This window comes from Stigmatopora nigra, chromosome 1 (assembly GCF_051989575.1).
Source record: "Stigmatopora nigra isolate UIUO_SnigA chromosome 1, RoL_Snig_1.1, whole genome shotgun sequence".
NCBI lineage: Eukaryota > Metazoa > Chordata > Actinopteri > Syngnathiformes > Syngnathidae > Stigmatopora > Stigmatopora nigra.
This window is the reverse complement of record NC_135508.1, coordinates 24331696-24347829: the sequence shown is the minus strand read 5'-3', so window position 1 is coordinate 24347829 and position 16134 is coordinate 24331696. Positions and strand designations below refer to the sequence as shown.

The 16134-nt window shown below is 38.0% G+C and overlaps 1 protein-coding gene across 1 annotated transcript in view; it reads left to right on the top strand.

Moving 5' to 3' along the window:
* Positions 1 to 16134, top strand: part of LOC144206056 (cadherin-4-like) — a 206816-nt gene that overhangs the window by 11953 nt on the left and 178729 nt on the right. The gene's annotated exons all lie outside the window — the stretch shown is intronic.

Genomic DNA, 16134 nt, shown 5'->3' with positions numbered 1-16134 from the left:
CCTCACACCTCTGGGGTCCTGGTTTCAAATACAGGGCTGTGTGGGTTTCCTCCCACATTCCAAAAACGTGCATGATTCTACAGTCTAAATTGCTCCTAGGTATTGCTGTGAGTGTTCGTGGTTGTCCGTCTCAATGTGCCCTGCGATCGGCTGGCCACCGATTCTGGGTGTCCCCTGCATCTGGCACGGAGTCAGTTGGGATAGGCTGCAGTACCCCCGCCATCCTAATGAGGATAAAGTGATTCAGAAAAGGAGATGAGATGAGGTGAGGGCATACAATAATATGTATACCAAATGTTAAGTGTAACCTACATGACCCCTTTTAATGTCCGCATGGGCATTTCTTGTCCTTATGAGGTCAAATTCGGAGGAAGGTGATTCTTCTGATGTTATTGTTCAAATAATCTGAAATAAGGCATGAGTGATCCAATCTGTGTTCATCAGGATTGATTGTATTATGCTGTTTTAAATATTCATTTACTCATAAAAATACATACACATAGAAGGTGCTGCATTTCAGATGCAGTCAAATTGTTACATTTAACCTGTTGCTTTCCCTTATGACTAATGCCGAGGTGATGATATCAGCTACATATTATGGTCACAATTTTTAACTTTTAGCTGTGTAGAAATTCTGTAGGAAAAATGGACAAGCCAGTTTTGCATTTCTCAGATAACACATGGTGTCCCTCAATATGAAATGGACAACAAAGGCAAAACTCCTACTTAGCGAGACAATCATTTTTAGGCTTGTTGTCGTTCTTAAACATGGGTGTCCACCTGGTACTTGAGGGGCTGGAGTGACTGCAGGTTTTCATTGCAGGGATACATTTTCATCAATCTGGTGTCTTAATATTGTAATCAATCGATCGCAGCTGGAGGCTGCTTGTTTATGCTCATTGGTTGAACTATCCGTGCTGGATCAGTTGGAATAAAATTCTGCACCTGCTCTGAGTGAAGTAGTTTGGACACCTCTCTAAGATTTTAATTTATTTTAGATGTTATGCATATACTAGATCTGCGATGAGTCATTTAAGAACAAGAGTTTCTTTATTTTCCCCCCTACAGAGAGTAATTACACCAAAACCACAAGCTGAACGATTTGGTAAGAGGTGTGGTTTGAAAGATTGCTACAGAGGACCTTGAATACAGGAGCTGATTACTCTGATATGCAATGGAACAGTTTTCTCCCCACCCTAACCTCAAAGAGAATGACATTGTTTTGATTTCCTGCTTACCTTTTGCCCCGAATCGGATGACACAGACTGCAGCATTATCTGGGTCGATAGTAGCCGAGCACCCTTGTGGAGATTAGATATTGTTGAAATACTGCCTCCTTTCGCTACTTTCTGCTCCTGCCTAAATTATTTTTTTGTCTTGGATTTCCTCCTAATCTTTTGCAAATTCCGTTCCTTCTTAGATTTTGAGGGTTTTTTTTCGGGTCCGATTATTTTTCTTTAAGATGAATGGCTGGTAGAATCAAAGGGATCATTCCAAAATTACTTGGCTGTTTTATGCTCTCTGGCTAATTGGAGGCTTGGTATATGTTAGAAATAATCAATTACAGCAGGGCTCTCAAACCCATATTTTGTCGTGGGCCATTGTCATAGTTATGGTTTAGTGGTAAAGAACTAATGAGTTGACAGCTTTTCTGATAGTCGATATCATTTATATATTAAAATTCATTCATCAAAGGGTTGCTAGGGGTGCTGGAGACTATTCCAGCTTACTACGGGTACCAGGCAGGGCACCCCAGCACTGTGTCAGATGTAACCACTCAGCCGCCATGCCACCCTTACATTAAAATTAGCCCAAATATTTTGAGCATTTTAAATTTCTAAATTGTATTTACAATATCTTTTTATCCAAACCTGCCCAGCAATCGGCTGACTACCAATCTAGTGCCCGACGCCTGCCTTTCTAAATCAGCTGGGATAGGCTACAGCACCCCACATGACCCTTGTGAGGAAAAAAGGTTCTGAAAATGAATGAATGATGAGTGGTTAGGGTAAGGGTTAGGTTGTTGATTTATCCCCTTTATGATCTTTGTTAGTATTATCATAAAACATGAAGTTGACACACATTTTACTTTCGTGGGCCACACTGGGCCTGATCTAGCCCCGGGCTGCCAGTTTGACACCTGTTATATATAGGAATATCCTCCATCCTCATTAGGCATATCAGTCAGAACGCATTGTACTGTATGGGTTAAATTATTTCAAAGAATGCTACATGGGTTTTCCAGACAGGATCATTTAGATGATTTAGACACATGGTCAGGCGTTTTATTTCCCTCCTAGTCTAGACGTTAGTGATTTATGAGGGTACACATAGGCAGGTTTGGGGTTGAATGGAGGGTAGGTGTTATGGAGGTTTTCAGTGTTAACACCTGTAAGCAGATGATGGATATGCTATTTTGCTGCCAACATTTCTCAGAGGTATACCTTTAAGATATGTACAAACTGACTTTCAGTTCAGTTCTAAAAATATGCTCTTTTACTTTTGTTTTCACATAGTTTTACTTGTATGTTAATCAAAAACGTGGCAGATTTCACTCAGTTTCTAGAGAAAAATGGGAACAACAGGAGAGATGGAGTCCAACATGGAAGCATCTTAGGCTCAATTGACAACAGATCTCAGCCTCCTACTAAATAGTATTTATCTTACAATTACACTTATTGACTCTAAAAGCAAGCATATTGGATACAGCCTTAATGTTTCAATTCCAATGTCATTGTTAACAACTCTTCACACGTAATTTCTTACTTGAACAAAGCAGTCTTCAGGTAAATGTTTTGATGAAAACAACAGAATAGGCGATCTACCGGCTGCTCGACTTCTTTGCTGTGCTCAATCTACTTAGTGCATTGCTTGGTCAGACAAAAAATAAAGTGGCTTTTACCAACAGTGTTGGAGCAAAAGACCTACAAATATTTTTTTCTGCTAAAAGCTTTGGATTTCTGTGATGGAAAAAAAACCCACTGGTTTCTACACTGGCCACCTAAATAGGAGAGGGTGCAGTGAACAAATAAGTTGGCCTTGCATTTCATCACTTTCCATAACAACTATAGTTTTGTCGCCAGAAACAAAATGGGACTAAAACTGTGTTTTGTGCCTTTTAAGTTTTTTTTTTTTTTTTTAAAAGGACAACGGGTTGTGACTCAGTCAACTCCAAGCAAACAAATTCAGTAAAGTACCAGTTGAGGTGATATTGTGACTATAGAAACAAAACAGTCGTTTGACAAAGTGCAAAAGTTTCGAATATACACCAAAATAGTACAGTGGTACCTCGACTTACGATCGTAATCCATTCCGTGACCTTGATCGTATGACAAGCTTTTCGTAACTCGAGCGGACGTTTCCTATTGGAATGAATTGAAAACAAATTAATTTATTTCCAATCCTCTGAAAAAACACCCAAAACAGGTTATTGGATTGGAAAAAAGGTTTTATTCTTTCAAATTCACCATATATTGACAAAGTAATAAATAGTGAGTGGTTTAATAGTAATAAAAAATGTGTTTAATAGATGTAAAATTAGACGCATTTCGCGGAGTGGAGAGACAATGACACAAACGGAGGTGGAGGTGGGGGCTGTTCGGGGGGCTATCCACGGCAACAACGCATTTGTAAACAAACAAACAAATTTAAATTAACTTGGATAACTATATACAGACACTCAACTTTAACGTAACTTCACACAAAACTGAATTCTAATTTTGTTTTAATCTTTTTTTTACCTTAGTTCTACGGGCTGACCGCACCCGGATGTTTTGCCAGTGTCTTCAAAACGAACACATCAAGAGTTCTTTGTTTTTGCATCCACTTCAAAATTTTTCGATAATGACACACACAAATATCATCACAATACGCGTACCCCACTCTCATATATTTCAATTATTTCGCGTTTCATGTTCATTGTCAACGGTCGCCTTTTCTTTGCAAAACTCTGCCGATCCATAGTAATATTATTTACCTGGTATGTAAATGTAGACCAATGTGAGGGGAAAAAGCGGGCGAGTGGGGAAATGCAAAGTCCGCCCAGTGGTCGTAGAAATATTTTACACACGAAAGAGATGCAAAAAAGACAGTTTCATGGCTACCTGGCTTGGTCACATCCCAAAATTTTTATCGTATCTCAGGCGAATTATTCGATCGAAATTTTCATCGTAAGACAAGAATGTTGTATGACAAGCGGTCGTATGACGAGGTATCAGTGTATTTCCAAATGTTGAATAATAACCATCTATGTATCTCTCCATCAATCCAGACAAGAGGTGTCAAATTTGTGGGCCGATGGTCTGATCCGGCCTGTCATTTTGTGTGGGCTGCAAAAGCACTAGCTAAAAACACATTTTTAATTCAGATAAATGAATGAAGAATTCTCATTTTTCGTTTTTTTTTAATAGTTTTAAATGCAAGCGATAAAAAGAAAACATTGACTGTTTTCCCCTTTCTTGAATAAAAAAACATAAGATAAAAAATAACATTTATCCCCATACCTTTCTAAATTTAAATCCACAAAAGAAAAATAAATACATCAAAATATAATAAGAGAATTTAATATAACAATAAAATGTTTTGTTTTTTCAATCAACATTATTTGATTTCACTTCTAGAGTGATTTGTTTAATAGCAGTTCACAGACATGACATGAAATGACAAGTACACACATTCAAAACAAGTACAGCAATATGGTATAGCAGTTCCCCACATTAGATATTTCAAAAACAAAGTGTATTCTATTTCGTAGCGGCCTAGTATGGCATAGATTTTGCAGGAGATACAATTAAAAAAAGAAAAAAAAACAATTTAAGAAAAGACAAAATAGTATACAGCCATAGGGTGAGTGGTTGGTGCAGGGGTGGCAAACAAGTCAGAAACAAAGAGTAAAATATTTAAACTGTGAGAGCCAAAAACCACACCATGAAGTGAGTGACCTGCCAAAACAGTGAATTAAATGTTTTGCTAATTCCCTGGCATTAAGCGTCACCTGGGGAGATGATTGTCACGGTCCTTTAAATCGGAAGGAGCATAAAAAAATCCAACTTGCCAAATTATTTTTAAAATATAATTTATTATTAATTTTTAACGGGCCCCGAAGAATTTGAGTGTCTTTAAACTTTTAACTTTAACTTCCAGGGTAGGCTGGTTGAACACACTAAATTGTCCCTATATAAGAGTGTGAAGATGAATGGTCGTCCAGCGATTGGCTGGCCATCACTTCATGGTGTCCCCCGCCTGGTGTTCTTAGTTGGCTGGGATAGGATCCAGCACCCCTCCACGACCCTTGTGGGAATCAACGGTATGTAGAGATAATGAATGAAGCATATTAAAATCGTAGTTTAGAATTTCAATAAAATAAAAAAAGATAGTCAGTGCAAATCTTACTGCGACAGTTTGTAATGGATAAGCAAAAGCCAGAAGAAGCGAGTATTCTTTATTCAAGGTGTCGGACTGATCACTTGGATGGTTGCTGCTTTCCTTCTGCATTTGAGTGCGAAAATCCTGATCTAGGCAGTTAAAATTCACTACAGCCAGTCTTTAAGCAGTGCGTACAATTCCCCCCTCGAGGGTTCTTGACCGTTATTGCAAGGTTTCTATACCAACACAGTACGCAGAAATAGATGATAGACTCGAAATATGCCCTCTAAAGCATATTCCTAAAGCTTTTATCTACCAATCGACCTCATGCACTACAATTATTGCTGACCCTTTTATTTTAAACAAAGCATATCACGATTCACTTTGCATGTTTTCCCTGGTCTGGGTTTTTAGCGGGTACTCCGGTTTCTTCACACATTCCAAAAACATGCATGGTAAGCTGATTGGACATGCTAAATTGCCCCTAGTTATGGGTGTGAGTGTGCATGGTTGTCCGTCTCCTTGTGCCATACAATCGGCTGGCCACCAATTGAGGGTGTCCCCTGCCTCTGGCCTCGTGCAGCTCTGATTGGCTCCAGCACCCCCCACGACCCTAATGAGGATCAAGCGGTTCAGAAGATGAGATGAGATCAGACATCGAATTTTATTTTTACATAACTACAAAATGGCTTGTGACAAAGATGAGATAGACCTCGTTCGATGTGGACTTCTATCTTGTACTATTTTTGCTGTTTGAGGTTTCAACTTTGAAACGACTGTGAATTAAATGCACTGTATGCCACAGATTGGTCGCACGTCCCCTCTGTAGGTTATATACCAGGGGTGGCCAACACTGGTCCTTGAGAGCCCCTATCCGGTGTGTTTTCCGTATCTCCCACGTCTAGCACACCTGAATCAAATGATCAACTCATCAGCAAGCCGTCCAGAAGTGTGTTACCGATCCTGATGATTTGATTCAGGTTTGTTGGTGGAGGGAGACATGGAAAACAGACCGGATAGTGGCTCTCGAGGACCGAAGTTGGCCACACCTGTTCTATACAGACCAATAAGCATGCACATAAAAACATTTTACACATGCGCTCACTCGTTGAACCCGAATTGATCTCGTGCTGACTGAAGGGTGTTAGCCATGTTAGGTTGAAATCTTCCAATTCCCTGACTACCAATATTTCTTCAAATTAATGTACATAGCTCTTTTTATTTGTTTGTTTGTGGTATAAGCTTGAACGTGCTGTGCGTGTTGAGGTACCAAGTGTCCTCCAGCCTTTTCCAATATGCTCATTAGAAAGGCAAGCAGGAGATGATAGGAAAGAGAGAACAAATAAAACAAGCAGGTGGAGCCCATTATTTTTAATGAGTTTTTTGACAGCTCCTCACTTTGTTTTTAAAAGAAGGGACAAAAGAAGCTAAGATTAGAGAAAAAATATTGGAGGGCGACTTCCTGCAGATTGAGTTACTCCATGGGGTGTTTGAACACCGTATCCCTGTCATCTGTTTGGTATATTAAGAGACCTCCTACCTTGGTTTGACAGGCCTTTGGGGGTCCTACAATACGAAGGTTATGGCTCTTCCAAAGACATTCAGGTCATTTAAAAGCTGTGCTTGAACTCTCGCACTTTAATGCGCAGATGGTGTGTATAGACTGTGAAGGCTGTAAAATGACAAAAGGACATTAACAGCTTTTGGGCTCCTTCCTGCAGGTAAACACATACTCCAACAAAATGCATTCAAGCTGCCTTTTTGAGTGCTCTGTGATTAAAGGATTGAAGTCAGCTGAATGTAGAATTGACCTTTTTCCATGATTTATTATTCATTTTTATAAACACTATTATTCCATAGGCCTACAATTTGCACACCTCATTTATAATGGTTTCCCTGTGGTAGAAAATTTCAAGACGATAAATCATTTTTTTCAAACTTTTTACCTTCATTAATAAAAACTACAATGTTTACATCTGAATTGTTTTTTTTCTTTTAAGATTAACGTTAAGCCTGTGTTAAGCTCTCTATCAGGTTTTTGAAGGTTTTGTGCTGGCAAAGACTCTGAAGCAGTTTCGAATTCCTTGTGAGAAAACAAAATGTTAATCCTCTTTTTATTTCCACTGCTCCAAGTACCATTTTTGGCTTTAGCCCAAACTGGTGCTGGCTTCCTCTTCCTGCCCACTAGCTTCTTACACACCCATTGCCTCATTTTAGCAATGTCAGCATTTTAATTACAGCCTAATTGATTCAATTAGATATGAACTCACTGTGAAGGCAATTAATGCAGTGATGAGTCAACAATTGCGACGACATCGCTCAAGCCACGAGCCATCCTAAAACTTAGCAAAATGACAGCACCAATTTACTCTGAGTCTATTCGGCACTCGTGTGAAACAATAAATATGGTTACCACTGTTACTATGCATAACTAAGATTTTTGTCTGAGATCCTACCAGCAGAGCTAATGTCTAATGGCATAGGTTTCTTCCCGGGTGCTCTGGTTTCCTCCCACACTCCAAAAACATGCAGTGTCGGCTGATTGGACACTCTAAATTGCCCCTTGTATGGCTGTGTCGGCATGGTTGTCCGTCTCCTTGTGCCCAACGATCGGCTGGCCACTGATTTAGGGTGTCCCCCGCCTCTGGCCCGGAGTTAGCTGGGATAGGCTCCAGCACCCTCTGCGACCCTAATGAGGATAAAGCGGTACAGAAAATTAGATGAGATGAGATCTAATCAACCAATGGAACTTTATTTGATCCCTTTTGGACTGTGGTCATGGCTAATCCGGAAGCATACAACCTCATATGTTATTCTCTTTGCATTGATATCCTGTACCTTAGTTAAGGGAGGGTGATAGTTACAATGAAGGCCCCACAAGTCATTACAGTATGCTAATCACTAATTGAGTCTTGAACTCTCTATGAATGGACCGTATTAATTCCTTATATTTAGCATGCATTTGAAGGGGACACAAGGGAAGCAAAAGAAAAGGGATGGAGGACCTGGGGTCAAAAGACACAACATAACACAATTAATCAGAGGAAAATGATGTGCCTCATGTGTCCTGGCTGATGCTACAGAAGGCTAATAAAAGGGTAAAACCAATCATCCCGGTAGGATTTTCTCTCTTTGCAGAATGTTTTATGATTCATCTCAAGAAATGTTTGGATTTTAATGATTAATCATTGGAGTGAAAATTTATGTCATCAAGCCCATTCTTTGAAACAGTATAATGTAATTTAAGAATCGGCTGCAATACTGTATATACAGATACAGTGGTACCTCGATATACGAGCTTAATTCTTTCCGGGACTGAGCTCGTATGCAGAGATTCTCGTAACTCAAACAAACGTTTCCCATTGAAATAAACTAAAAACAAATTAATTCTTTCCAACCCTCTGAAAAATCACCAAAAACAGGATATTGGATTGAAATGTTTAATTTTATTTCTTTTAATCGCCATCTATTAACGAATTAACTCCTAACTTGTGGTTTAATATTAATAAAACGTGTTTAACAGAACTAAAATTAGACGGATTTCATGGAGGGTAGAGAAAGAGGGACATAGAGGGGGGGGGGGGGGTCGTAATCGTAATATAATATAAACAAATTTAAATGAACTTGGATTACGATGCAGACACACTCAAAAATTATTTTGATATAACCTTACACTAAACTCAATTCCAATTTTGTTTTACATTTTTATACCTTTTTTCTCCACCCTGCCTTTCACTATCGATGGGCTGTTTGCTCTTATATTGCCCTCAAAATATTCCGAAAATGATGCACACAAATGTCCTCACAATAGGATAATGCACGGGCACTTGCTAACGAGAATTAATAAATACTCCTCAAACTAGCAATCAATCAAAATCATGAGAAAAAAACACTGAAAAAAATGCAACGCACAACCCAGTGCTTGTAGATGTGTTATACACAAAAGAGATGCCAGTGCGCTAAGATCATAAACAGCCTCTCATATCTTGGCAACCTGGCTTTCTCGTATCTTGAAATTTGTCTCGTATCTCGAGATAATTATTTGCTCAAAATTTTACTCGTATCTCGAATTGCTCTTATGTCGGGGTGCTCGTATGTCGAGGTACCAATGTATTGTCTTCTTGTATTTACAGTACTGTATTGAAGAGGTAACAAAACATAAATCGTGTAAAAGTAAAAGTAAAAGTTGCACTTTTGGGAAGGCAATTTTCTTATTTTTCAAAGTAACAATAATAAAATGGAGAAGGGCAGAATAAATAGGCATCTGTTAACATGACGCCTTTTCAGACAACTATAAAAAAAGGCTGTCAGTGGTCAGAGAGAATTTCTATTTAGCAATGCAAGCAGAGTGAGTGGGCTTTTGGTTCATTCTCTCCAAAATTGTGATAATCGTTTCAGGCTTTCAAAGTCAGTTGCCTTTAACTGCACACCCAGAACGTCTTTCTTTTAGCCAGCCACATTATGTCTGTCAAATGTCTTTTTCAGCACATCACTAGAAGAGCCAAAGCATGAGGGTAATAAAAGGCCTACAAACCTCCTCTGGGCATGGAAGACTGTTGAAACAAAGAACTTGTATTTCTCTAAGTCTGAGAATGATCAAAAACAAAAGAATTCTGGTAGCCATCAAGGGAACAAGTTCCTGCCAGAGTGCCGGGGAAAGGAGCAATAGGACTACCAAAATAAGATCCTTTTTACGTTTATCCTTTTTATCTTTGAAATGAAATATTGTGGGGCTTTAGGCAGAATGATGCTTTAAATTAATGTTTTTTGTATGATTGGCAGATTGTTTACTTTATTGCAATAGACTTAATCAATGTTTAATTTACCTTGTAGAATCTGATCATGAAGAAAATCCATATACACACAAATTATTATGCGAGGATTATCTACATGCATGGAATCATGCATGCAGTTTCTCTAATCTCTAATAATTACTGAAAACACAGGCAGGAAATGAATACAAAAATATGGTTTATTCCAGCTGTCAATCCTACACCTCATTAGAAGGCATATTGAGTGATTCATAGCTAGTAAATTGTATATAAGAAATTCAGGGAAATTGTGGGGTAAAAGAAATTAGAATGGTTGTAGTTGGAGTAACAAGCAAGGGTATGAAAGAAATGACGGATGTAAAATACTGTGGAAGGAGGAAGTAAACAAAGAGAGAGACAGCAACACTTCTTCCTTGAATCTCTATAGGTAGTTTTAAAAGATAGCTTTCATTTCCAACAACCATGACAAATAAAGAAGCACTTGCCATTTCAGTCACGTCTCATACCACTAAACCTACTTGTAATTCACTTATTAATTAAGAACAGAGATTTGTTAATTTAATTGTAGGTGAAGGGGGTTTTTCACCTTTGCTTTCTTCTGCTTCTTCCACGCTCTTATACTCTTGGCAGGCTAATTTGCCCAGCAGCTTTGAGGGGTGGAAATGAAAGGTGTAGCAGAGGAAGGCTTCAGATGGTCTATTAAGAATTGATTCAGCACATGGGCAATGAGACAGAGTGAAGGGAGATTCTTGTGAAGTGCGCCCTAGGCACAAACCCTGAGCGAAGGAGAGAAAATTATTAGACAAGGGCGGCATTTGAGCAAAAAGAGTATGTTGCAATTCTCCTACTGGAGAGTTTCTTCACAGAGTATATTTAAAGATCATTGCTGTGCATCACTTCTTCATAAAATCAATCTTCCATCCCTTATGAGTTTTTGTGCCTACTTTCTCTCAGTTAACTAGGTTATCAAAGGCTTTTAACATTGTGTGATATATAATATGTACAAAATAAATCTCTTGAATTCTAAAACCTCGACTACTCCAGTCAGATGAAGCAAACATAGAAATAACGCTTGCTGATATGGAAGAAATAAAAAAAAATGGTATTGACCATATCATTATTTGTAATACTGATTCTGCACAGGGGTGGGCCGGCGGCCGAGGGGTTAGCGCGGCGGCTTCACAGTTCTGGGGTTGAAGGTTCAATTCTATGTGGGACCTCACTGTGTGGAGTTTGACATGTTCCCCCCGGGCTTACATGGATTTTCTCAGAGTACACCACTTTCCTCCTAACTCTCCAAAACTTTTTGTTTAAACCATTCCAGCACTGAGACTTTGACCATTGAGATTTTTGCAGAAAACAAGAAGCACCTGACTGTAATTCACCCATTGCATTTGAAGGACACAAGAAAAGGTGTCGTCTTGATGGGTTGGAATAAAAACCTGCACCCACTGTGGCCCAAAAACTAACACCCACCGTGGCCCTCTGTGACACGAGAGGCAAGATGCAGGAGAGAAACCCTGGGTGGGAAGCAACAAGTGAACTCAATGACACTTAAATGAACAAATCACAAGGTGAAAAGTCAAAGTATACAAAAACCCAAACTAAATCCCCCAAAACTAACAACAGTTTTTGAGTAAACTCGCCAAACAGTGCAACATTTTCTTTCTTTTTGCGCCAGGCTAGTTGTTTTGTACATGTTGAAGATCTGATCTACATAGAACATGATTAAGAAGCTCCACTTGGTGTGTCATTACTTGGATGTCTAGTTCTGGATGTCAGTAGAGAAATTATTTGTCCCATAGAGGGAGACTAATGAATGAGGTGTCCTGTTTGTTGGCTCATATTAACTTTGGAAGGCACTTCTTTTGTTTGATTAGCTCCATGCTCTGTCTTGACAAATTGGGCTGTCCTTCCCTCGCAGCCAGAACACTAATCTGTGCCAATTTTTATTTTTTTACACAACCAAGCAGGGAGCCCTGAATGTGTGTTCTTGAATGATTGTATTTTGATTGAACTCAAAATAAATAAATAAATAAATGATGAAGCATAGTTTGGCGAAGTCATGTGAAGATGAATTGGAAAAACACCTTTGAGTATGTTAATACATTATTAAAATTGCAGAGGTATTCAAATACATCTTACATGACCAGAATTAGTTCCCCCAATGAATGAAATGCCAATTGACTGATGAGAGTAATAAAATACTGCAATTACAAAAGAAAAAAAATGAAGCAAGAGCATTTAGAGCTGACTGATCTAGTTAATATTTATGGAATGGAGGTATTCCTATCTGTTTCTTTTCCAAGATGTTTATCTCTTTGTATGTACTGCATTCTATGTAGTGGTAGTTCTACATATAAATGCTTCAACATAGGATTTTTACAGGTTACAAAACACTTTGATATTTAAATTATTTACCCAAGAAACAATGGTTTGTCCGAATTTAAAAACATAAATAGAGGTTAAGTTTACAAATACAACAAAGAAATGCTTCAATCCTTTCTATATACTCCAATTTCTAAAGCAGTCATGTATGCTATACTCACTAGTTATACACCTTCCAGTAACAACCACACTAGATAACCCATTTCACTACTTTTTACATTCATGATGCCATTGCGTACCCATCTTGCATACCCTTGCACTTGTGAATTCACCACCAGGAGCAAGCATTATTTGGCCACATAGCTCCAAGTGATTGATGATAGAGAGAGCGAGCGAGTGAGCAAAACAGAGAGGGAGAGCAGGAGACTAGAGCTAGACCGGACATGGGCAATCTACGGACCGCGGGCAACATCCGGCCCACGAGGCGTTTTATTCCGGCCTGCGGACGTTGTCCAGATATATATATATATATATATATATATATATATATATATATATATATATATATATATATATATGTATATGTATATGTATATGTATATGTATATGTATATGTATATGTATATGTATATGTATATGTATATGTATATGTATATGTATATGTATATGTATATGTATATGTATATGTATATGTATATGTATATGTATATGTATATGTATATGTATATGTATATGTATATGTATATGTATATGTATATGTATATGTATATGTATATGTATATGTATATGTATATGTATATGTACATGTATATGTACATGTACATGTACATGTACATGTACATGTACATGTACATGTACATGTACATGTACATGTACATGTACATGTACATGTACATGTACATGTACATGTACATGTACATGTACATGTACATGTACATGTACATGTACATGTACATGTACATGTACATGTACATGTACATGTACATGTACATGTACATGTACATGTACATGTACATGTACATGTACATGTACATGTACATGTACATGTACATGTACATGTATATGTACATGTACATGCTTGCTATGGTGTTTTAGTGCAAGTATCATAATGCAAGGTAAAATTTTGCAGTGCTAAGACTGAAGTATAAGTCTGAGAACATTACTTTTTGATCTGTTTGAGATCTCAATAAAAGTCTTGTACCCTATTTTTTTGTCTTTGTTTTCCTATATGGATTTTTTTTTTGCATGCTTGATGTTTCCACTTCACATCGTTTTAAACGTCAACCCTTTTGTCTTTACAGTTATTATAACCAAATGCTGAGAGGTAGAGCTCAAAATATCTTTTTTTGAAGAGCAGTTTTGCTAAACAAAGATTTCATTTGAGGACCAACTTTCTAATTTTGAAGTGTCATTTATTTTAGGTCAATCCCACAGGGACCTGCAGCAAGGGAAGGAAACTTCAGTGAATTTGTGGGTTATTCATTAGTTAGAAAGAGCAGTGTATAAAGTGACCACATGTTTTTCAGGATATACTTATGTCTGTAACAAAAACTAAATTTAAGTTGAGTGAGGCACATTCATTAAGATTATTAATTGCAAAAATATTGAACGAGTTAAGAAAAAAATAACACTTTAATTATGGATTGTGTTCCAATTACGGAACCTGTGAACAACACAACATTTGATGCAGCACTGCTCCTTATACTCCTAATACAACAATTAATCTGAGGCACAGATTAGTCTAGCTCGTGGCTACAGAAATAGAGAAAACCCAATTAGGACATTTCATCACAAAAGTTACTGTGATAAAAAAGTGGGCTTGTATAAAATGGGCTAGTCTTTATATAATTCAATTACATAGCTATGAAGTGGCATTGAAATGGTATGTTAAAATATGTCTTGAACTCAGTTAATGATTAAAATCATCTTGTATCAAAGCAGCTTTTGCTGGGGCCATTTGAAGTGTTATCCCTCTTAAATGACAAAAGAGAGAAGAAAGATGTACCAAATAGTTTTTTTCATATTTTCCATTTTTCTACCATTTACCATATTTTTACAATTTTTATTATTATTTTTTTCAGAGTTTGTCCGATGGGGAGTCAGGGGCACATTATAGTCCCGAAAAATTACATCTTAGTTTTAATTTCCTTATTTTAACGTTAGCCGTTCATTTGAGCACAACTTTTGCCTGAAAACGTAGACAACAATCATTAATTGGTCACGTTTGATGGTTTGTGTGTGATAAATGTTCAGCTATGCCCACTTAGAAAGAGATTGACAGCTACATTTCCTTTCTGCAGTAAGGAAGAACACTTATCTTATCACACCAGTGTACTCTGCTCACTTGAAATTACAACGGCATTCGTGGATCTTTTTATATTGTGAAAAAAAACCACATTTATGAGCAGAATGCATGTTTTTAAGGGCTGAGGGGTTAACACGTCAGACTCACAGTGGGGGACCTGGTTTCAAGTCAAGGTCACGTCCACCTGTGTGGAGTTTGCATGTTCGGTGTGGGTTTCCTCTGGGTACTCCGGTTTTCTCCCACATTCCAAAAACATGCATAGTAGCCTGATTGGGTTCTCTAAATTGTCCCTAGGTATGTGTGTGAGTGTGCATGGTTGTCCATCTCCTTGTGCCCTGCGATTGGCTGGCCACCATTTCACCCTAGGTGACCCTAATGAGGATAAAGCGAGATGAGAATTTCAAAGCCATTCGTGAATTAGATTTTTCCATTCTTCCGTTATGTGAATACATTTAATCGTAATATGTATGGCTTATCATTATGGAGGTAAATCTGTTTTAAAAAAAAAAAACAAGTTGTTGGTTCAACAACTTGAATTTCTGTCATGACACGCAGCGGCATCAGGCATGCTTGAACTCCCAAAAATTCTGCGGAAAACTGTCAGCCTACTGTAGCACTTGCTATGGGCATACAGTGTGTTGTCAGAAACAATGCAGTTTCCCCTCGAATTATGTGGATAATATAGACCAGACGTGTCGGCAATAATAAATAAAAACGTGAAGTAGGATCATCCTATTATTTCTACTATACGTACATGTTTTCGCCTTCATACAATATCAAGACGTAAAGATAATAAATGTTACAAAATTATACACATATGTAAATACTTTAATTCGTTGATACAATGTGTATATAATACATGTGTAACTACTTTAAGTATTGTACTCACCTTTGACAACAGCTATTCTCTCCTTAATTTAAATTTTTTAAAATGACGATGACAGAACTGTGCAGTATAATTAAGGTGAATCGAAGATGAAGATGATTTAGTGCTCAAGTTTTTGGGAGCTTTATCCTAAGTCAGCCACCCTGCCGGCCTGTCCGCTCAGAGGGCTCTATTATCAGAAGGCGACAGTGTCCGCCATAAGCTCGCCCGGAGCTCACACTTCTGGAAAAATCCACCCTCAGTTATGCTCGCTAAAATCTCCTGGCCGTCCTGTCTGCTGAGTGGGCTCTATTTTTGTATAAGAGTAACAGTGCCTGTCGTAAGTTTGCCTAGAGCTCACACTTCAGGAAAAATCCACTCTAACCGAGGCTTCTGGTCGTCCAGTCCGTCCAGTCGTCTTTATTTTCGGATAAGGGTGACAGTGTCTGTCACAAGGTTGATCAGAAGCTCACACTTTAAAAAAATTCTGGGAAAATTCA